The sequence below is a fragment of the Artemia franciscana genome, chromosome 20, assembly GCF_032884065.1.
Source record: "Artemia franciscana chromosome 20, ASM3288406v1, whole genome shotgun sequence".
NCBI classification, from domain to species: domain Eukaryota; kingdom Metazoa; phylum Arthropoda; class Branchiopoda; order Anostraca; family Artemiidae; genus Artemia; species Artemia franciscana.
In genome coordinates, this window is record NC_088882.1 from 30,455,692 (window position 1) to 30,481,184 (window position 25,493).

Consider the following 25,493-nt stretch of genomic DNA (forward strand, 5'->3'; position numbering starts at 1 on the left):
CCCCCCAATACAGCCAGATACATATGTTTGGTTGGTTTTCTTTAGACAATATTTTTACTTGTTCTTTTTTACCATCACTAAACTCATAGTCATAAAGAGTGACATCCAGCTTGTTAAGGGTGTCCAGAGGAGAGCCACCAAATGCATTGACAGTATATGCAGTCAGCCCTACTGCAGAAGATTACAATCTGTTAATCTCCCAACACTTGTTTTTCAGTGTAGGCATAACGACATGCTGCTCACCTATGGGCACCTCCAGCAAGTGGATCAGAAGCTGTTCACTTTCTCTCCCCACCAAAAGCAAACACAAGGACTTTCCAAAAAGCTGTTCAAATCCAGTGTTAACACCAAAGTCTGACTAGATTTTTTTAGCCAGCAAGTGGTGAACAATTGGAACCAACTAAGCCAAGAGACAGTCTTGGCAACCTTGCCCAAGGAATTCAAAAAGAGGCTTGACAAGGAATGGAAGGCCAAACCATGGAGATTCTAGTGGAAAAACCCCTCCCAGCCCTCACTACCATAACAGTTGTGGAAGACAATAGAGAGTTAGCTTGGAGGATGATGCCGCTTGTCATACCCAACCATCTCATACACTCTATTCAAAGTTGCTGTTGTGCGGTGGTGCCAACTCTAAATTGCTGGAGAATGGTCCTTGAACCATCCCTACCATGTGATCACCATTACTGAGTGGGCTTAAATTGCATCTCCCCAGCACTCTCTAGTCCCTATGGTTTGTTGCTTGACCTTAGCACAGCAACCAGATCTATTGCCATCATCAACTACAGAGCATCACAGTTCTCACAACTAATTTGCTCTGAAGTGCAAATTAAGGTAATAAAGTATCTTTCTCCAGAAGAAAAAAATACAAATTCTGAAATCTACTCCAAAATATTTAAAAAAACTAAGTATACTTACATTACTCTTAAGAGCTCATTATTTTAATTTACCATCCTTCTCTCCCTAGTGTGCAAGTGCAGGCCTATGCCCTAAATTATATATTTACAATGGATTTTTAATATTGACTCTTTTCTTCTATCTGCTTGCTTACTGTTAAAGTAATAAGAAGAAAAGAATCATGCCACTGAAAATTCATAGAGTAGACTATGCAGCCTATATAAGACTTTGGTAATATACTCAAACTTTAGGGGGGGGGGTAAAGCTATGTGCCTTTAGGAAGGATATTAATAAGACATTTAAACAGTATAAAGTATATTCTAGAACTACATCATATTTCCTTCTGGAAAGAGTAATGCCTAAATAAGTACTGTTCAGTCAACTATACCAAATAATTTAAAACAAAAACCATCCAAAAAAAACTTAATTCCCATCTGGTTTAGACCCTAGACTAGATTAGAGCCTATTATACCAAGAAAGCCAGGCTAACTTAGTGATCAGAAGTGAGAAAATAAGCTTCTTTGGCTAATAGTCTAACTAGAACAGATCTTTACTACTGTCACTGCTAATAACAGTTAATATTTACATCTTCTCATAATTTAGCTTAGAAGAAGCGATTACATCACTTGATACTCTTTTAATTTAGGCTACAATTCTAAGCAACCTAAGTCTAGTCTTTATAACATTAATTTTCAAATATATTGTTACACCCTCAACTCAAAACACATTTTAATTTAGGACACTCAATTCAGCTATTTCAGGCAGATTACTCACCAGGATAAGGCTATCAAAAAATAAGTCTGGCATCAAACAAGAAAAATAGCCCAAGTCTCGAATTTTAAAATTGAACTTCTGGCGTTCACTGGTACAGTGTTTTCAGATTATTTCCATAGTAAAGGCTGTGTCCATCCATTGAAAAAGCGGTATTTTGCGGCATCCTTCCAACCGAAATGGGGTAAAATTGTAGTGAATTCTGAAGTCTATAATACTCATACGTTGTTCATATTTAAAAAGAGTTCCAAGCCTTTAAAAACTCAAATAATTTCTTCCAGATTTTCTTAAAGCTAAAGTTTTATTTTAATGATATATTTTATCGTAAAATTTGTGCAAAAAGAAGGGCAAGAGAAACTTTAAACCTCCAAATGCAAGAGAAAAAACAGTCGTTACTACTAAATTTCAAAAAATTTTGCCGATTTCTTGAATTGTCATAAGCTTTTAATAGCTAATAGCTTGTCCAGATTATCTGTTATCTAAAAAACAGGGTGAAAATAATAAGTTGGAATATTTAGTTTTGTTTGCTTTTAACCGGTTTAAAAGTTTCTTTATTACTTTTTTTCTTTGTTTCCCAGCACATTTTCCGAAAAATCACGGCACAAATAATTTTGATTTATTAGTCATGATTTATTAGTCATGAAAATGAAAAAAAGTAATAGAAAATTCACATTCTATATTCTACATTTTACATTTTTTACATTCTACGTCTATATTCTTAGTTATATTTTTACGAAAGCTGGCAGTCTATATGCTTTCTAAAAGATCAAAATGCTTGATTTGAAATTATGGCCACTTCAGCAAATAAGCAAAGGATATTCCCATTGCTGATCTTAATCTTTGAATTTTGAACCCTTTCCACCCCAGCAGTATTTTATATGATACTTGTGTCTCAGAAATGCTTTCAAAGAGGCACACGTAAAAAAAAAATGTAATTTGTAACAAAAGTTTTTTTGAAATACTACCTGCTTTTAGGATTGTACCATTTACTGGCTATAAAAATACTTTTTCATGCTCTGTATTTTGGACATTCCACAAAATCTCACCCTCAGCCCCAAAAGAAAATAGTTGATAATAACCTTGTCTAAGATTACAAATACCATAAACAAAATTGTAATTTTGTTTCTTGAAAATAAAAAAAGAGTAATTTTTCAAATAAAAGAAAGGATCAGCATTAAAACTTAAAACAAAATCCATCTGTCTTAGTTCAAAAGTTGACTTTTTTGCCGTAGGCCAAGTTTTTAACGTCATCACCTAGAAAGGAGCAAAGGATAAACTTTAATTTCTTTAGCAATGAGAGAGCTTTTAAAGTTTAAGAGACATCTGATACCATTTCTCTACCGCAATCCCAAGTTCAAAAAACCGAATGATAAACTCAGCTGAAATCACGAACAGAAATGGGTAGAAACAATAAATTTTTGGCCCCAGGCAAGAGTTTTACGAAGTTGCAAAGTCATATTGATCAATCCGGCCTAAGGTCCACACTTTCCGTAAAAACCGTAGAGGTTAGACCCTTATCACTTTCTAGGAATAAGCTGAAATCGGGGTGCTAAGAAAAAAACACGACAAAACCAAAGTTTGGCTCTAGGAACAGAATTATTACAAAAGGTACTAAGTCTTATTTTCTTTTTGATCATTTCTTTTCATAATTTTTACTCAAAAAAAAATTCCGGTTTTCAATGATTTCTTGTTTTTCAGTGATTCCATGTCTGTCCTATTTGCAGACGTAAATGGTGGATTCATTTCCATTTAATACGAAAATCTTATGTTAAACTGACAGGTTTTAGTAAGTAAAGGACCCTTAGCTATCAAGGATAAAATTTGACTCGAGCAAACGTGGCAAAACAGGAAGTATAGTAAATTTTCACAACTTTGCCACCAACTAGAAGTAGAGGGAGGAGGGTGTACGTGAGAGGATCTTTCCATGGAGGAATTTGTCATGGGGAAGAGAATTTCGATGAAGGGGGTGCGGGGTTTTCTAGCATTATTAAATAAACAATGAAAATATAAATATGAAAAGTTTTTTCAACTGAAAGTAAGGAGGAGCATTAAAACTTACAACGAACAGAAATTATCGCGCATATGAGGGGTTCACCTCCTCGTAATACCAGCTCTTTACGCTAAAGTAATTTTGTTAATTTCAACTATTTATTCTACGGCCTTTGTGATTCAGAGTAATTCTTAAAGAATTGGGACAAAATTTTAGCTTTAGTGTAAGGAGCGAGGTATTGACTAGACCCCTCATATACGCAATAAAACATACGAATATAGAAGTTCGTTACGTAAGTTAATTCGTAAGTTACGTATATTTTCTACTAATAAAAACGTTCGTAAGAAATTAGAAGCTCTAGTTGCCTTTTTAAGTAACCAGAAAATTAGAGGGCAACTAGGGCTCCTTCCCCGCTCCTTTTTTCTCAATATTATTCGATCAAAACTACGAGAAAGCCATTTCGCCAAAAACATAATTATGCAAATTTGCTCCAGACCCACCAAGTGCTAAAAAAAAAAAAAAGTACCGAGAAAAGGACTATCATTTTCACTTGATCTGGAAAATATTGGCTCCACTAGCATTTTGATGAAATTACGCCACTGTGGGACAGAGGACGCAGATGAGTATGTTTTCAATAATAAATAATAGCAGTAGGGACCTTTAATTTTGCCTAAACATTTTCTTGTGAAAAATGTTAGGATATAATGTTTTGAGTAAGAAAATTTTAGGTAAAGAGCTCCGGACCCACCAAGTGCTAAAAAAAAAGGGTACTGAGAAAAGAAGAAAAAACTGCATTTCCATAGAAAAATGAAATGTAGTGGCGTCGATTCACGAAAATATAACTCTTCAATATCTTGGGGGGGGGGGCTCTCCCCCTGATTGTCCCAAATATATCCCTAAGAATATATTGCTCCGTAGTTTTGCATCTTGTAACACAGTGTTTCCTCAAAATGTTGACCCGGTGAAATACATTTTCGTCCGGGTGATAGATTGCAATATCAGATAAGATGTTATGTATAAAGTTAGGCTGTTATATATAATTTAAAATTATGGATGTTAAAAAATGCTAAAGAATGTTAAAATTTAGTTGAGTGTCATTGAATACACGGTGGCATACATTCGCCATAAATTTCCACCTTAAGTCCCAGATTCGCCTTGCGCAGTTGAGCCAAAAGTAGCAAATACCAACTGTGGTATGGTGCTCCCAACCATTACCTCATTGCGATAATCAAATTAAGGGTAGAAAAATAAGCAAAGTCGAAAGACTACTGGGAAAAAATATTTCCGAAGCTTGAAGCCTTCTGGAATGAATCCTTACTTCCTGAAATTTTAGACTCAAGGGTTGCAAGGAATATGGAAATCAGAGAACCTGTGTCTGTAAAATGTACAACAGCCCACCAACCGAAGGACTCAAGCTTGTCTCAAGAAATAAAAAGAGGAAAAAAAAGAAGGTTGAGTCGAGTTGAAGTGAACAGCAAGAAAAAAAAAGCACAGAAGGGATCGGGGGAGAACAGTGAATTTACCAGGAACTCAATGCATGAAAACAGTGATTTTGAAGAAATAATTTGGTCTGATTTGGAATAGATAAATCTTCGTGTTTGATAAAAAAAAAATGTGTTAAAAAATATTGGCAAGGAAAATTATTTTTTCCTCCATAAATTTCTGTCTCATTCTTCGTCAATGTCCAAAAATAATGAAGTTTCTTATCTGGTCTGAAGTATATTAAATACATTTAATACAAACAATTTTAGTTTTTTTTTTATAAATTTCTTGTATGTTACTTGGGCTTAATATTTGTGATTTTTATAGTTTTTCCTACAATTATTACGTTTTCTGTACAATTCGTTCATTTTTGGTATTTAATTAAAGCGTCTTTAAGTTTCTTTCCGAAATCTTGTGCATCTCGCCCTAACACAAAATAACGTTAATGCCCTAATCTTATTACAAGGAAAATAGCTTTCATCTTATTAATTCCAAAATACTGACAAAAAAAAAACCCTATAAAAATCAAGGTGACTGGAAAGATATTGAAAATGAACTGAATGTGTAATGTATAATTATTTAGTGTTTAATATACTAATTACAGGAAGCATCAACAATTAAGGTTTACAGATTCTATTTAGCGACAATTTTTTATTTCGGTTTACGGTTAGAAGGGAACTCTAGTCGAACTCCTATGGGCAGTAATTTGTGTCCTTTTTGGTTTAACTTTAGCACTCATTTTAATTTTCAATCGTTTAGGATTTAATTATTTGTATATAGCAGTACCCATTTCTTTTATGTTTGGTATAATTATTTATTTTTATTTCTCTTCATTTTCAGTCAATTATGCATAGACAGTAATGTTTGACCGTTTCACATTTAGATCATTGAAGGATTTTATTTTCTGTCCGTCTGTTTCAAATGGCTCTTTAATTTTCAATTACTTAACTCACTAGCCTAATTGTATAATGTACATTCCCAGATTGCTATGAAATCACGATCTTGTATCAGACTTAGCAGACATCTGCCATGCTTGGGATACTTATGTCATGCTTGGCACAGATCATTCACTCTTAGTACTGTTCTCACAGTTCCGCTATGCTTGGCACACTTCTGCCATGCTTGGTACTAGCCACCTGAGTTATATGATTTCTGAGAGTGAAAAACCTCTCAAACATTCATCCTTTTTCTTTGGGTAGTTTACTTTTGCATGTGCGGACTGTTTGTTTTCGTTGTTGTATTTTAATGGGGGCAGATACGATGGACAAGGGTTTTTAAATTCCTTTTGGGAAATCCCGAACTTTTTACTGTTATCGCTTTTCTTCTATTTCAATAAAAATTCTTTTTTATGTGCTTTAACCCGTATGCGCCTGAGAGGCTATATTTCTTCCAAAATAAGTTCATTAGTACGGGTATGCATTGAGTTTTTCGTTTTACACAAACTTTTCCTCTTGTTATCTTCCCAATAAATTAGTTTTATTTCCATCAATTCTGTTTATGTGCTACTTTTTCATAGTAAATTTATGATGGAATGGCGGATTAGTCTTCTTAGTTATTTAGCAGGATGAGATTGAGGAGCACAAAAGCACAAACGTACGCAAACACAGGAACAAGTCTACACACACACATCAAATTACCAATTACGCACTTATTGTTTGATGCAAGCTGTGCTAGAGTTTTGTTCGCAGGAATTCTTCAATTCAATTCAATCATATATATTTAAATAAAAACCCCTAATTCCATGTACATAATCTGCCAGGAAAGCACAAAAGTGCTTGACTAGGGCAGAAACTTAACTAAAGAATAATTAAACAATCAACTAACAGAAACAACGAATCAACTGGATTTATCAAAAAAGAGAAAAAAGGGGGGTGAGGAAGAGAAAGAAAAGAAAAAAAAGAAAAGAAAAGACCAAAAAGAGGAGGACCGCATGATATTCAAATCTAAACAGTATTTCTGGAACGACCCTTCACTGCTCGCTTGAAGGTAGTAAGGTTATTTGAGTTCCGGATTTCCAAGGGGATTGAATTCCAGATACCTGGAGCATATCCGTAGAAAGTCCTTTGCGAAAGCCAAGTTGGGTATCGCACAGAAGATTCTACTCCTGGAGGTAATCATACATTCTTTCATGGACTACTTTCTCATAAATCTTCGAAAAAAAGGTAAAATAGAAATGGATCGGTAATTACTCGGTTCATTTTTTGACTTCCCTTTGTGAAGGGGTAGCACTCAGGCTAATTTAAGTCTTTCTGGAAAAGTTCCCTCTTCAAGTGATAAATTAATCAGATGAGTCAAAATAGAAATAACAATTGTTTTTGTTGCTTTAACGATACTTCATCTACTCCACAGGATTGTTATTTCATACACATAATTATTTCATTTATTTCATTTTCATCACAATTTGTAAAAAGGAATTCAGAAGTAACATGACGAGGTTTAAGTTTGGGGACTGGTGGACTTCGAGAACTGAAGATTAAAAGAAAATAGCCAGGTGGGTGTTTCACCCACCTGGCTAACTGCTTGCAATTCTCAATACCCAAGGGTTCTCCCAATAGCCAAACAATTTTCATTTCCAAACGGACTCGGTCTCGGTTGAGGTTTGGGAGAGTTCACGCTTTACATTTCAAAACAGACACCCATCTCGAAAATAAAAGATTTGTCTACTTTTCGTACAAGTTCTACCATTTGCATTCAATGCACATCGAATCAAAATCTCTGAGCGAAAAAACATAGGATTACCCTTTAAATTGATGTGCAAAAGAAAACACTATTTTTAGCTCAGCAGTGGGTATATTTTCTTTTACATAACCTGTTCATTTAAATTAATCTCCGTAGAATCTAACGTGCTTTTGCTAAACAAACATCTTTTGTTTTTTTCTCCCACTTGTTTATGTTTTTGTCAAGTCTCATAAACGAGTTTGCTATCGAATAGATACTAGCAGTGGCGTTATTAAGATTCTTAGAATCTGTTTCAGAAATTGGGCAGGTACAAAAAAGACCATTAGCCTTAAGTGTTTTTGAAATTAAACAGGACTTAATAGAATATAATATTTTAAGCTTCAAATGTCGTTAAACTAAGGCTACCATATAAAATCGTAAAAAAAAAACAAATATGTTGATTTTGCAATTACGAGTAAAGTTGGCAGGTTAAGTTTCAAATTCTTAGTCGTATAAATTACAAAAGAAATGTTACTAAAATATAAATCTGGCAAAGAATAGGGGGAAGGGGGATATTATGCAATACATAGAGTAGAAAAAGTATGATTCATTATCCCAAGCCATCTTATATACATATTCTATAGGTAGTTAGGAAGAAAGAACCCAAATGCTTTAATTTACCTTTGTCCTAATTACTTTAGCAGCAAAAAGGTCGAGCTAAACCGTATTTGTTTTTATTTGACCTTTTGATCTAATAAATCAAATAGTTCGTTGTAACAAACTAAGTACAGAGCGATGCGCCTCAATTGTAACCGAAACTTTAAGAATCAGGGTTTCGATAATAGTAGATACATCAAAAGAATTGAGTTTTGATATTTATTCAAAATATAGAATTCGTGAAGTTTTGTGCTTTCCCCCAAAGTTTCGAGCCTGAGAAAATTTTCCCAATTTTTGAAAAAGAAGGAAACGCCCCCCAAAAATGAAATGATTTAATGAAAATCATACCATAAAGTTCAGCTTATCAGAGAACCCTACTTTAGAGGTTCAATCCCTTATATATAAAAATGAGGAATTTCAATTTCTTTTTTGTCGAAAACAAGGTCACAGATAGGAGTTGATTTGTTTGTTTTCCCCATGGGTAATCACATCAGACCATTGACCTAGATGATCGGAAGAGGGTTCGTTTAATAGGAAATAGAAAGACCTAGTAGCAAAGTTTTCTACTCAAAATTTTGAGATAGCCATTTTGTTCAGCATGGTCTAAAGATCTAATAATTATAGTTTTGAGGATGACTGACCCCTCAAAGCTTCTGGGGGAAGGGTTGCAAGTATTTCAGGTGTTTTTAATTTTTTTTTTTAAATTTACACCCCCTAAAAGGTATAGGTTTGTAATGAAAATCACACCGTCAGATTCAGCGTAGCAGAGAATCATGCTGTAGGGTTTAAAGCTCTTATCTGCAAAAATGTGGAATTTGTGTTTTTTGTGCGAACAAAGATCACGGATGCGTGTTTACTTGTTTTTTTTTCCAGGGGTAATTATGTAGACTCAGTGGTCCTAGAACTTCGCGAGAGGGATCATTTGAATGGAAATTAAAAGTTCTAGTGCCCTTTTTAAGTGATCAAAGAATTGAAGCTAAACCCCCTCCCGCCCTCATTTTCCCCCAAAGTCAACAGATCAAATTTTGTGATAGCCATATCTCTTTAGCATTGTCGAATTATCCAATGATAGTTGAAATATCTATGTCTTTGAGGACGACTTAATCCCCTACCGTCCCAAGGGGAATGGCAGTAAGTTATGATTTTTACCCATTGTTTACACATACTATTAGTTATTGGTACGCATACAGACATTTTCTGGGGGATGGGGGGGGGGGTCAGGAGGATTGGGTCCCGTAGGAAAATTTTCCAAGGGAAGAGTTTCTTATGGGGAAAGAAAATTTCTATAAAGGAGGCACTGGATATTCCAGCGCAATTAAAAAAAACGATCAGAAATTAAATGTAAAAAAACAAGCTTTTTAGACTGCAAGTAAAAAGTAACATTAAAACTTAAGACGAACAGAAACTATTACATATATGAGGGGGTTCTTCCCCTCGTCAATACCTCTCTGTTTACACTAAAGTAGTTTTGGTAATTTCAAAAGAGCTATTTGTTCTAATTATACGGCTTTTGTGATTCAGGGGTCATTCTTAAAGAAATGGAACAAAATTCGAACTTTCAAACAGTTCGTGGTTACCACGAACTGTTTGAAAGTTCGAATTTTGTTCCATTTCTTTAAGAATGACCCCTGAATCACAAAAGCCGTATAATTAGAACAAATAGCTCTTTTGAAATTACCAAAACTATTTTAGTGTAAACAGAGAGGTATTGACGAGGGGACGAACCCCCTCATATATGTAATAGTTTCTGTTCGTCTTAAGTTTTAATGTTACTTTTTACTTGCAGTCTAAAAAGCTTGTTTTTTTACATTTAATTTCTGATCGTTTTTAATTGCGCTGGAATATCCAGTGCCTCCTTTATAGAAATTTTCTTTCCCCATAAGAAACTCTTCCCTTGGAAAATCTTCCTACTGGACCCAATCCTCCTGACCCCCCCATCCCCCAGAAAATGTCTGTATGCTTACCAATAACTAATAGTATGTGTAAACAATGGGTAAAAATCATAACTTACTGCCATTCCCCTTGGGACGGTAGGGGATTAAGTCGTCCTCAAAGACATAGATATTTCAACTATCATTGGATAATTCGACAATGCTAAAGAGATATGGCTATCACAAAATTTGATCTGTTGACTTTGGGGGAAAATGAGGGCGGGAGGGGGTTTAGCTTCAATTCTTTGATCACTTAAAAAGGGCACTAGAACTTTTAATTTCCATTCGAATGATCCCTCTCGCGAAGTTCTAGGACCACTGAGTCTACATAATTACCCCTGGAAAAAAAAACAAGTAAACACGCATCCGTGATCTTTGTTCGCACAAAAAACACAAATTCCACATTTTTGCAGATAAGAGCTTTAAACCCTACAGCATGATTCTCTGCTACGCTGAATCTGACGGTGTGATTTTCATTACAAACCTATACCTTTTAGGGGGTGTAAATTTAAAAAAAAAATTAAAAACACCTGAAATACTTGCAACCCTTCCCCCAGAAGCTTTGAGGGGTCAGTCATCCTCAAAACTATAATTATTAGATCTTTAGACCATGCTGAACAAAATGGCTATCTCAAAATTTTGAGTAGAAAACTTTGCTACTAGGTCTTTCTATTTCCTATTAAACGAACCCTCTTCCGATCATCTAGGTCAATGGTCTGATGTGATCACCCATGGGGAAAACAAACAAATCAACTCCTATCTGTGACCTTGTTTTCGACAAAAAAAAATCGAAATTCCTCATTTTTATATATAAGGGATTGAACCTCTAAAGTAGGGTTCTCTGATAAGCTGAACTTTATGGTATGATTTTCATTAAATCATTTCATTTTTGGGGGGCGTTTCCTTCTTTTTCAAAAATTGGGAAAATTTTCTCAGGCTCGAAACTTTGGGGGAAAGCACAAAACTTCACGAATTCTATATTTTGAATAAATATCAAAACTCAATTCTTTTGATGTATCTACTATTATCGAAACCCTGATTCTTAAAGTTTCGGTTACAATTGAGGCGCATCGCTCTGTACTGAGTTTGTTACAACGAACTATTTGATTTATTAGATCAAAAGGTCAAATAAAAACAAATACGGTTTAGCTCGACCTTTTTGCTGCTAAAGTAATTAGGACAAAGGTAAATTAAAGCATTTGGGTTCTTTCTTCCTAACTACCTATAGAATATTTATATAAGATGGCTTGGGATAATGAATCATACTTTTTCTACTCTATGTATTGCATAATATCCCCCTTCCCCCTATTCTTTGCCAGATTTATATTTTAGTAACATTTCTTTTGTAATTTATACGACTAAGAATTTGAAACTTAACCTGCCAACTTTACTCGTAATTGCAAAATCAACATATTTGTTTTTTTTTTACGATTTTATATGGTAGCCTTAGTTTAACGACATTTGAAGCTTAAAATATTATATTCTATTAAGTCCTGTTTAATTTCAAAAACACTTAAGGCTAATGGTCTTTTTTGTACCTGCCCAATTTCTGAAACAGATTCTAAGAATCTTAATAACGCCACTGCTAGTATCTATTCGATAGCAAACTCGTTTATGAGACTTGACAAAAACATAAACAAGTGGGAGAAAAAAACAAAAGATGTTTGTTTAGCAAAAGCACGTTAGATTCTACGGAGATTAATTTAAATGAACAGGTTATGTAAAAGAAAATATACCCACTGCTGAGCTAAAAATAGTGTTTTCTTTTGCACATCAATTTAAAGGGTAATCCTATGTTTTTTCGCTCAGAGATTTTGATTCGATGTGCATTGAATGCAAATGGTAGAACTTGTACGAAAAGTAGACAAATCTTTTATTTTCGAGATGGGTGTCTGTTTTGAAATGTAAAGCGTGAACTCTCCCAAACCTCAACCGAGACCGAGTCCGTTTGGAAATGAAAATTGTTTGGCTATTGGGAGAACCCTTGGGTATTGAGAATTGCAAGCAGTTAGCCAGGTGGGTGAAACACCCACCTGGCTATTTTCTTTTAATCTTCAGTTCTCGAAGTCCACCAGTCCCCAAACTTAAACCTCGTCATGTTACTTCTGAATTCCTTTTTACAAATTGTGATGAAAATGAAATAAATGAAATAATTATGTGTATGAAATAACAATCCTGTGGAGTAGATGAAGTATCGTTAAAGCAACAAAAACAATTGTTATTTCTATTTTGACTCATCTGATTAATTTATCACTTGAAGAGGGAACTTTTCCAGAAAGACTTAAATTAGCCTGAGTGCTACCCCTTCACAAAGGGAAGTCAAAAAATGAACCGAGTAATTACCGATCCATTTCTATTTTACCTTTTTTTCGAAGATTTATGAGAAAGTAGTCCATGAAAGAATGTATGATTACCTCCAGGAGTAGAATCTTCTGTGCGATACCCAACTTGGCTTTCGCAAAGGACTTTCTACGGATATGCTCCAGGTATCTGGAATTCAATCCCCTTGGAAATCCGGAACTCAAATAACCTTACTACCTTCAAGCGAGCAGTGAAGGGTCGTTCCAGAAATACTGTTTAGATTTGAATATCATGCGGTCCTCCTCTTTTTGGTCTTTTCTTTTCTTTTTTTTCTTTTCTTTCTCTTCCTCACCCCCCTTTTTTCTCTTTTTTGATAAATCCAGTTGATTCGTTGTTTCTGTTAGTTGATTGTTTAATTATTCTTTAGTTAAGTTTCTGCCCTAGTCAAGCACTTTTGTGCTTTCCTGGCAGATTATGTACATGGAATTAGGGGTTTTTATTTAAATATATATGATTGAATTGAATTGAAGAATTCCTGCGAACAAAACTCTAGCACAGCTTGCATCAAACAATAAGTGCGTAATTGGTAATTTGATGTGTGTGTGTAGACTTGTTCCTGTGTTTGCGTACGTTTGTGCTTTTGTGCTCCTCAATCTCATCCTGCTAAATAACTAAGAAGACTAATCCGCCATTCCATCATAAATTTACTATGAAAAAGTAGCACATAAACAGAATTGATGGAAATAAAACTAATTTATTGGGAAGATAACAAGAGGAAAAGTTTGTGTAAAACGAAAAACTCAATGCATACCCGTACTAATGAACTTATTTTGGAAGAAATATAGCCTCTCAGGCGCATACGGGTTAAAGCACATAAAAAAGAATTTTTATTGAAATAGAAGAAAAGCGATAACAGTAAAAAGTTCGGGATTTCCCAAAAGGAATTTAAAAACCCTTGTCCATCGTATCTGCCCCCATTAAAATACAACAACGAAAACAAACAGTCCGCACATGCAAAAGTAAACTACCCAAAGAAAAAGGATGAATGTTTGAGAGGTTTTTCACTCTCAGAAATCATATAACTCAGGTGGCTAGTACCAAGCATGGCAGAAGTGTGCCAAGCATAGCGGAACTGTGAGAACAGTACTAAGAGTGAATGATCTGTGCCAAGCATGACATAAGTATCCCAAGCATGGCAGATGTCTGCTAAGTCTGATACAAGATCGTGATTTCATAGCAATCTGGGAATGTACATTATACAATTAGGCTAGTGAGTTAAGTAATTGAAAATTAAAGAGCCATTTGAAACAGACGGACAGAAAATAAAATCCTTCAATGATCTAAATGTGAAACGGTCAAACATTACTGTCTATGCATAATTGACTGAAAATGAAGAGAAATAAAAATAAATAATTATACCAAACATAAAAGAAATGGGTACTGCTATATACAAATAATTAAATCCTAAACGATTGAAAATTAAAATGAGTGCTAAAGTTAAACCAAAAAGGACACAAATTACTGCCCATAGGAGTTCGACTAGAGTTCCCTTCTAACCGTAAACCGAAATAAAAAATTGTCGCTAAATAGAATCTGTAAACCTTAATTGTTGATGCTTCCTGTAATTAGTATATTAAACACTAAATAATTATACATTACACATTCAGTTCATTTTCAATATCTTTCCAGTCACCTTGATTTTTATAGGGTTTTTTTTTTGTCAGTATTTTGGAATTAATAAGATGAAAGCTATTTTCCTTGTAATATATATATATAAATAAGTTGTCTGTGTGTGTGTCGAGTGACGTCATGTTTGTGTGTCGACTGACGTCATTTTTGTCGACTGACGTCATTATAAGGATGGAGCTGTATGCGTCATGAAGTTGTTTGTCGACTGACGTCATGTTTGTCAACAGATTACATACCGGAAATTACATACCGGGACACAAATGACGACCGGGACACAGGGAATATAAATGACGACAAGGGAACCTCAAAGAGAAATTACAGACTGGGACACCCAGACACAAATCACGACCAGGACACAGGGAATATAAATGACGACCGGGACATAGGGACATAACTACAACGGGGACGCCGGGGGCACAGGCGGGATATGCAAATGACGACTGGGACACAGGGATTGTTCGAATAGAAATTACAGACCGGGACACAAATGACGACCGGGACACCGGGACACAGGGAATATAAATGACGACCGGGACACTCAAAGAGAAATTACAAACTGGGATACCGGGACACAAATGACGACCGGGACACAGGGAATATAAATGACGACCAGGACACAGGGACACATCATTAGAATAATGAAGTATAGATCTGAATACGGATTGTTTTTCCCATGGACAATTCTATGTTGCATGTTCAAGAGTCAGTAAACCTGACAATCTATTTATATGCACAGACAATGGGACAGCGAAGAATGTTGTATATTCACATGTTTTACGTAGTTAAAAACATATATATATATATATATATATATATATATATATATATATATATATATATATATATATATATATATATATATATATATATATATATATATATATATATATATATATATATATATATATATATATATATATATATATATCTATCTCTATTCACAGGTGGGACACAGGGATACAACTACAATGGCGCGTAACTAATATGGCGCATAACGACTTACGCGCGCGGGGGGGCTTGGGGGGGTGCAAAGCGCCCCACCAACTAGGTGTTTGGGTGGCGCGAAGCGCCACCCCAACATCTAGTACATATATAAAAATAAGTTGTCTGTGTTTGTGTGTGTCGAGTGACGTCATGTTTGTGTTTCGACTGACGTCATGTTTGTCGACTGACGTCATTATAAGGATTGAGCTGTATGCGTCATGAAGTTGTTTGTCGATTGACGTCATGTTTGTCAACTGCTGAAATTACATACCGGGACACCTGGACACAAATGACGACCGGGACACAGGGAATATAAATGACGACCGGGAACCTCAAAGAGAAATTACAGACTGGGACACCAGGATAAAAATCACAACCGGGACACAGGGAATATAAATGAGACAGGGACACAACTACAACGGGGACGCCGGGGGCACAGGCGGGATATATAAATGACGACCGGGACACAGGGATTGTTCGAACGGAAATTACAGACTTGGACACCGGGACACAAATGACGACCAGGACACCGGGACACAGGGAATATAAATGACGACCGGGACACTCAAAGAGAAATTACAAACTGGGACACGGGGACACAAATGACAACCGGGACACAGGGAATATAAATGACGACCGGGACACAGGGACACATCATTAGAATAATGAGGTATAGATCTGAATACGGATTGTTTTTCCCATGATCAATTATATGTTGCATGTTCAAGAGTCAGTAAACCTGACAATCTATTTATATGCAACATATATATATATATATATATATATATATATATATATATATATATATATATATATATATATATATATATATATATATATATATATATATATATATATATATATATATATATATCTATTCACAGGTGGAACACAGGGACCCAACTACAATGGCGCGTAACTAATATGGTGCGTAACGACTTACGCGCCCGGGGAGGCTTGGGGGGCGCGAAGCGCCCCACCAACTAGGTGTTGGTATATATGTACAGCTAGTACATATATAAAAATAAGTTGTCTGTGTATGTGTGTGTCGAGTGACGTCATGTTTGTGTTTCGACTGACGTCATGTGTGTCGACTGACGTCATTATAAGGATTGAGTTGTATGCGTCATGAAGTTGTTTGTCGACTGACGTCATGTTTGTCAACTGATGAAATTACAAACCGGGACACCGGATATGTAACACATCTATATATATATATATATATCTATATATATATCTATATATATATCTATATATCTATATATATATCTATATATATATATATCTATATATATATATATATATATATATATATATATATATATATATATATACTAGCTGTTGGGGTGGCGCTTCGCGCCACCCCAACACCTAGTTGGTGGGGGCGCTTCGCGCCCCCCCCAAGCCCCCCCGCGCGCGTAAGTCGTTACGCGCCATAATAGTTACGCGCCATTGTAGTTGTGTCCCTATGTTATATAAACTTGCGAATATACAACATTCTTTGCTGTCCCATTGTCTTTGCATATAAATAGATTGTCAGGTTATCCCCCTGTTTCCCCCGGTGTCCCCGTTGTAGTTGTGTCCCTGTGTCCCGGTCGTCATTTATATTCCCTGTGTCCCGGGTCCCGGTCATCATTTGTATCCCGGTGTCCCGGTCTGTATATACATTTGTTTTTTAGTTTTGTTTTTCTCCTTTATTTTTTTCCTTTTTTTTCTTTTTTAGCTTATTTAGATTTTTAGATTTTTTAGTTTTTTTTATTAGTTTTTAGTTTTTATTTCTTTTTAGTTTTTTTGTCCCGGTCGTCATTTATATCCCCCTGTTTCCCCCGGTGTCCCCGTTGTAGTTGTGTCCCTGTGTCCCGGTCGTTATTTATTTTTTAGTTTTTTACCTTTTTTTAGTTTTTTTAGTTTTTTAGCTTTTTTATTTTTTTTATTAGTTTTTAGTTTTTTTGTAGTTTTTGCCTTTTTTTTAGTTTTTTTAGTTTTTTAGCTTTTTTATTAGTTTTTAGTTTTTTTTGTAGTTTTTGCCTTTTTTTAGTTTTTTTAGTTTTTTAGCTTTTTTATTTTTTTTATTAGTTTTTAGTTTTTTTTGTAGTTTTTGCCTTTTTTTAGTTTTTTCAGTTTTGACGTCACCTGATCCAGTTTTTTCAGGTGACGTCACCTGATCCACGATCCACAGATCCACAGACAACTTATTTTTATATATATAGATAGTTTTTTTTTTTTTACTTATGTCCTGGTCGTCATTTATACTCCCTGTGTCCCGGTGCTTTGTTGATTGCTAATCGAACATTCCTTTTGTCCTGGTCGCTTTCTCTTTGAGTGTCGTCATTTATTAGTTTTTTCCTTTTTTTTTTTAGTTTTTTATTGGTTTTTACCTTTATTTTAGCTTATTTTTCAGTTTTTTCCTTTTTTTTAGTTTTTTTTTATTTTTTATTTTTTTTATTTTTTTACCTTTTTTTAGTTTTTTTAGTTTTTTTAGTTTTTTAGCTTTTTTACTTTTTTTATTAGTTTTTAGTTTTTTTTTGTAGTTTTTGCCTTTTTTTAGTTTTTTCAGTTTTGACGTCACCTAATCCAGTTTTTTCAGGTGACGTCACCTGACACATCCATCCACACATCCATCCACACATCCACAGACAGACAACTTATTTTTATATATATAGATATATATATGTATATATATATATATATATATATATATATATATATATATATATATACATATATATATATATATATATATATATATATATATATATATATATATATATATATATGTATATACAAAATATTGTAAATATACGATATTTGTTTCACTAAAACCACTTTTACAAGTGAGTGTCTTGTAAAAGTCTAATGTCTTGTCTATGTGTTGCTGTGTGTGGAAAAAAATTTCATGTGCTGCTGTGGAAAATGTCGTCTTACACACTTACGTATAACATAATTTATTATGGGTTTGACTTTTGAGACGTTTCCGTGAAAATATCTTTAAATCAAAGATCAAATTATCAGATTTATGCTTCTTCTTCATTAGATTTAGGGGTTCAAGTCATTGTCAAAGACAAAATTACTAGATTTTACTATTTTACTACACTTTACTATTTTTAAAAATGGCTATCTCAAAATTTTGATAGGACGACTTTTGGTTAATTAATTGGGCACTAGAACTTATGACTTCCGATCAAATAAGTCCTTTCCCGATATTCTATGATCACCGGTTCAATTTTGATCACCCCTGGAAAAACACAACAACAAATTAACACACACAAAAAATCCTAGATTTTTGTAGAATTGCCTTGAATAAATGTGTCATAAAATAACCTAATAAATTGAAACATACTTTCTAAAACGGAACCATATGTCCATCAGCTCTCTTTTTCCCTTTGGAACTCCCAAGCTATTTTCAAAAATACCCTAGTAAATCAGTCTAATGGAAATAATCATTACAATGTCTACCCAAATGCACTTTCTCGAAGAAAAAAATTATATAGATAACTGTACGAATAAAAAAAAATCAGTGTAATAGATACGAATAAAAGAAGACAGAATAAGGTGAAGGAAGAAAGCAACAGACAAATTACTTTTCCGTATATAATCAATAATTGTGAGTTATTCCGCTTGTTCGTCTTTTGTAATTCATGTGCGTAAGCTAAAAATTTTATTTGTGGAACGTACGTCAGGAGTGACTACTAGTTTCAGGTATCAGTAGTGTTAATATTCTGACAAAATCTTATTTTAAAATTTGGACAAGACAGCCATAAAACTTTTCAGTAAATAGGGGTAACACCAAAATAACTTTTTAGTTATAAAAAGTATTTTTGGGTTATTCCCCCATCCCCCAGAAAATAACCCTTTGAGAAATTCCCCCTCCCCTCCCATAGAGTAAATAGAGGAATAGAAAATGATGTAGTCCTAATAAAAAAAAATAAAATAAAAAATAATATAAAAAAAGTTAGTGTCCAATTTTTGTTAAAACTATATAGCAAAAAAATTTATCCCCCAGGGGCATTTAAGGTTCGAATGAAAAGGTTGGTTATATAAACTTTACAGATCGTTCATTTGCTTGAAATTGGAATCTTTAATTCCTTTTTAAGAATCAAAAATGATGGATTTCAATCAGACCTTCCCCGACTACCCTTCTTTGCTCCTAACACAATAACGGCTTAGATTATTAAGTTAGGCCTTTCAGAGTAAGCTGTGGCAGATCTTGAACTCGTCTGAAGCCACTATGTGTATACTTTTAATACAAATTCTACGGTTAATAAGTCACTAGAACCTGGGGGTCAGAATTTTAAGCTATGCTCTAGGGGATTTAGAATTCATATGGAAGAGATGGTTGTATAAACTTTAAAATTGGCTCATTTGGTTTAATTTAAAGTTCTAGTTCCCTTTTAAGAGTCAAAAATGATTGAGTTCAACAAGCCCCCCTCCCAGCAACCGGTCTTTCACCACGCGCAAATATCACAATAACAGCTTACATTATAAAGATAGACCTTTCAGGGTAATTTGTGGCAGACCTAGCCAGAAGACACTATGTGTGTACTTTTAATGCCACATCTGCAAATATAGTAACTAATGACGTTAAGGGTTGAGACATTTAGTGGGAGTTACAATCAAAGGAAAGACACGATACACATGAAAGTATTAAAAGGTGATAGAAGCAATATCATAGGCAGCGCTGCTCTATCATCGCTAATAGTATCAATTATATTTTAAAGGAGCTAATTTGATTGGAAATTCGAAGTTGTAGTGCCCTTTTTAAGACTCAAAAGTGTTTGGAGTGTAATCAGCCCTCCTCTTTAGCTCATAGTTATCCATGCATTTTTAATCAAAATTCTAAGAAAGGCATTTTGTTTAGCATAGTTTAACGATCTTGTAAATATATATTTAGGGCTATTGTGCAGGTTAACCCCCCACTGTTTCGCGATTTTCTCTTTATGCGTAAGAACCAAATGTAACTTTAAGATTAAATGAAAATGGCGAGTTCAAGTTCCACCACAGCTTATCCTGAAAGACCTAACTTTACAATTTAAGCCGTTATTGTGATATTTGTGTTTGGTGAAAAGAGGGGTAGTTGGGGGAAGTGTAATTGAAATCCATTATTTTCGACTCATAAAAAGGAACTAAAAGTTCTAATTTCAACCAAATGAGTCACTTCTAAAGTTTATATAACCTTCCCTTCCCTTCAAACCCTAAATTCTCAAGGGGCATAAAATGCACCACTCACCTCCAGACTCTAGTGGTTTATATCAATCCAAAAGCCTTGTTATAGGAGCTAAGGACTATATTGAATAAACGGAGTGTCTCAAAATTTATATTGGATGAATTTTTGGGGCGTGTGGGGGATGGTAGCTGCACTCTGATCGCTTTTATTCTTAAAATGGGATAACTTATAAAAATACATCAAAGTTTAAAAGTGGAAAAATACGCTACACTCTTATGAAAAGTGAAATTTCGATTCATAAATTTTTGACAACAACAAAATGCCCCCCTCACAATAAATTTATGTTTGGTTATCTTTCAAACGTATCTCAATTAATTTTAAGCAGCAAACAATCTAGGAAGAGGGGGAGGGGCTTTCAAAAGTGGGGAGTAGCTATGGCTCCCATTAATTTCGTTCGTCGTTAATTTATAAGGAAACTCACATCTTTTGCTATACTGACAAATTTACCCCTCCCTGGCGTATCGATTAGCAGAGGATGGGGATCAATTGTAAATTTATTTCCCCCTCCTTCTATATTTTGAGAAGTATATTTTTTTGGAATTCCTCATCAGCGCCCCGTTCTTTACGCTAAAGTTTGACTCTTTCTCTCAATTCTTCTTTTTAAAACAGTAAAAAACTTTAGCGTAAAGAGCGGGGCGTTGATGAGGAAGCAGCCTCTTTCATATACGAAGTAATTTCTGTGCGTTTGAAGTTTTAATGTCGCTCCTTACTTTCAGTTAAAAAACTTGTTGTTTTTTTTATTTAATTTCTGAACGTTTTTGAATCAATGCATGTTTTGATTTTGGCTCTCCGCAGAGGAATAATCAAAACGAAATTTGCATTTTTTTTTTTTTTTTTGCTAAATGGCTTTCTCATAATTTTGATCGAATGATTTTGAGAAAAAAAGAGCGGGAGACGAAGCCTAGTTGCCCTCCGATTTTTTGGTTAATTAAAAAGGCAACTAGAACTTTTAATTTTTTACGAATCTTTTTATTGGTAAGAGATTTACGTAACTTATAAATTAGCTTACGTAAAGAACTTTTGTATTCTCATGTTTTTATTACATATATGAGGGGATTCGCCCCATCGTCAGTACCTCGCTCTTTACACCAAAGCTTAAATTTTATCCCAATTCATTAAGAATGACCCCTGAATCACAAAAGCCGTAGAATAAATAGTTGAAATTACTAAAAATACTTTAGCGTAAACATTGAAGTATTAGAAGGAGGTGAGCTCTCATATGGGTAATAATTTCTGTTTTTTTTTAAGTTTTATTGCTGTTCCTTACTTCCAGCTGAAAAAGCTTTTCCACATTTATTTTTTAATTGTTTTTTTTTAATAATGCTAGTAAATCCTGCTCTCTCTTCATATAAATTTTCTTCTCCCATGACAATTTCTCGATGGAAAGTTCCCCCAGCATATCCCCCTCTTCTCAACCCTCCCCCCAACCAAAAAAAAATTCTCCTGAAAACGTCTGTATACTTCCCAATAACCATTACTATATGTAAGCACAGGTCAAAGTTTGTAACTTGTTGCCCCTCCCACAGGGACTGAGGGGGAGTAAGTCGTCCCCAAATACATAGTTATAAGGTTTTTCGACTACGCTGAATAAAATGGCTATCTCAGAATTTTGATCTGTTGACTTTGGGAAAATAATTAGCGTGGGAGGGGGCCTAGGTGCCCTTCAATTTTTTTGGTCACTTAAAAATGGCACTAGAACTTTTCATTTCCGTTAGAATGAGCCCTCTTGCAACATTCTAGGACAACTGGGTCGATACGATCACCCCTGGGAAAAAAAAACAAAACAAAAAACAAATAAACACGCATTCGTGATCTGCCTTCTGGAAAAAAATGCAAAATTCCACATTTTTGTAGATAGGAGCTCGAAACTTTTACAGTAGGGTTCTCTGATACGCTGAATCTGATGGTGTGATTTTCGTTAAGATTCTATGACTTTTAGGGGTTGTTTCCCCCTATTTTCCAAAATAACGCAAATTTTCTTTGGCTAGTAACTTTTGATGGGTAAGACTAAACTTGATGAAACTTATATATTTAAAACCAGCATTAAAATACGATTCTTATGATGTAGCTATTGGTATCAAATTTCATTTTTTAGAGTTTTGGTTACTATTGAGCCGGGTGGCTCCTTACTATGGGGCGAATCCCCTCATATATGTAATAAAAACATGAGAATACAAAAGTTCTTTACGTAAGCTAATTTATAAGTTACGTAAATCTCTTACCAATAAAAAGATTCGTAAAAAATTAAAAGTTCTAGTTGCCTTTTTAATTAACCAAAAAATCGGAGGGCAACTAGGCTTCGTCTCCCGCTCTTTTTTTCTCAAAATCATTCGATCAAAATTATGAGAAAGCCATTTAGCAAAAAAAAAAAAAAAAATGCAAATTTCGTTTTGATTATTCCTCTGCGGAGAGCCAAAATCAAAACATGCATTGATTCAAAAACGTTCAGAAATTAAATAAAAAAAACAACAAGTTTTTTAACTGAAAGTAAGGAGCGACATTAAAACTTCAAACGCACAGAAATTACTTCGTATATGAAAGAGGCTGCTTCCTCATCAACGCCCCGCTCTTTACGCTAAAGTTTTTTACTGTTTTAAAAAGAAGAATTGAGAGAAAGAGTCAAACTTTAGCGTAAAGAACGGGGCGCTGATGAGGAATTCCAAAAAAATATACTTCTCAAAATATAGAAGGAGGGGGAAATAAATTTACAATTGATCCCCATCCTCTGCTAATCGATACGCCAGGGAGGGGTAATTTTGTCAGTATAGCAAAAGATGTGAGTTTCCTTATAAATTAACGACGAACGAAATTAATGGGAGCCATAGCTACTCCCCACTTTTGAAAGCCCCTCCCCCTCTTCCTAGATTGTTTGCTGCTTAAAATTAATTGAAATACGTTTGAAAGATAACCAAACATAAATTTATTGTGAGGGGGGCATTTTGTTGTTGTCAAAAATTTATGAATCGAAATTTCACTTTTCATAAGAGTGTAGCGTATTTTTCCACTTTTAAACTTTGATGTATTTTTATAAGTTATCCCATTTTAAGAATAAAAGCGATCAGAGTGCAGCTACCATCCCCCACACGCCCCAAAAATTCATCCAATATAAATTTTGAGACACTCCGTTTATTCAATATAGTCCTTAGCTCCTATAACAAGGCTTTTGGATTGATATAAACCACTAGAGTCTGGAGGTGAGTGGTGCATTTTATGCCCCTTGAGAATTTAGGGTTTGAAGGGAAGGGAAGGTTATATAAACTTTAGAAGTGACTCATTTGGTTGAAATTAGAACTTTTAGTTCCTTTTTATGAGTCGAAAATAATGGATTTCAATTACACCTCCCCCAACTACCCCTCTTTTCACCAAACACAAATATCACAATAACGGCTTAAATTGTAAAGTTAGGTCTTTCAGGATAAGCTGTGGTGGAACTTGAACTCGCCATTTTCATTTAATCTTAAAGTTACATTTGGTTCTTACGCATAAAGAGAAAATCGCGAAACAGTGGGGGGTTAACCTGCACAATAGCCCTAAATATATATTTACAAGATCGTTAAACTATGCTAAACAAAATGCCTTTCTTAGAATTTTGATTAAAAATGCATGGATAACTATGAGCTAAAGAGGAGGGCTGATTACACTCCAAACACTTTTGAGTCGTAAAAAGGCTACTACAGCTTCGAATTTCCAATCAAATTAGCTCCTTTAAAATATAATTGATACTATTAGCGATGATAGAGCAGCGCTGCCTATGATATTGCTTCTATCACCTTTTAATACTTTCATGTGTATCGTGTCTTTCCTTTGATTGTAACTCCCACTAAATGTCTCAACCCTTAACGTCATTAGTTACTATATTTGCAGATGTGGCATTAAAAGTACACACATAGTGTCTTCTGGCTAGGTCTGCCACAAATTACCCTGAAAGGTCTATCTTTATAATGTAAGCTGTTATTGTGATATTTGCGCGTGGTGAAAGACCGGTTGCTGGGAGGGGGGCTTGTTGAACTCAATCATTTTTGACTCTTAAAAGGGAACTAGAACTTTAAATTAAACCAAATGAGCCAATTTTAAAGTTTATACAACCATCTCTTCCATATGAATTCTAAATCCCCTAGAGCATAGCTTAAAATTCTGACCCCCAGGTTCTAGTGACTTATTAACCGTAGAATTTGTATTAAAAGTATACACATAGTGGCTTCAGACGAGTTCAAGATCTGCCACAGCTTACTCTGAAAGGCCTAACTTAATAATCTAAGCCGTTATTGTGTTAGGAGCAAAGAAGGGTAGTCGGGGAAGGTCTGATTGAAATCCATCATTTTTGATTCTTAAAAAGGAATTAAAGATTCCAATTTCAAGCAAATGAACGATCTGTAAAGTTTATATAACCAACCTTTTCATTCGAACCTTAAATGCCCCTGGGGGATAAATTTTTTTGCTATATAGTTTTAACAAAAATTGGACACTAACTTTTTTTATATTATTTTTATTTTATTTTTTTTTATTAGGACTACATCATTTTCTATTCCTCTATTTACTCTATGGGAGGGGAGGGGGAATTTCTCAAAGGGTTATTTTCTGGGGGATGGGGGAATAACCCAAAAATACTTTTTATAACTAAAAAGTTATTTTGGTGTTACCCCTATTTACTGAAAAGTTTTATGGCCGTCTTGTCCAAATTTTAAAATAAGATTTTGTCAGAATATTAACACTACTGATACCTGAAACTAGTAGTCACTCCTGACGTACGTTCCACAAATAAAATTTTTAGCTTACGCACATGAATTACAAAAGACGAACAAGCGGAATAACTCACAATTATTGATTATATACGGAAAAGTAATTTGTCTGTTGCTTTCTTCCTTCACCTTATTCTGTCTTCTTTTATTCGTATCTATTACACTGATTTTTT

General features: G+C 34.5%; 1 protein-coding gene across 3 annotated transcripts in view; it reads right to left on the reverse strand.

Annotated features, from left to right (window-relative positions):
• The window catches only part of LOC136040102 (uncharacterized), a 54,500-nt gene extending 52,721 nt beyond the window's left edge, over positions 1 to 1,779 (reverse strand). The window contains exon 1 of one of the 3 annotated variants that reach the window (XR_010620622.1): positions 1,669 to 1,779. The gene's annotated coding sequence lies outside the window, so the exon portion shown is untranslated. Of the gene's footprint in view, positions 1 to 915; positions 1,018 to 1,668 lie in introns of those variants that run through there. The other 2 variants (XM_065724199.1, XM_065724200.1) reach the window with 2 other exon arrangements.
• Between the last annotated feature and the right edge of the window lie 23,714 nt (positions 1,780 to 25,493).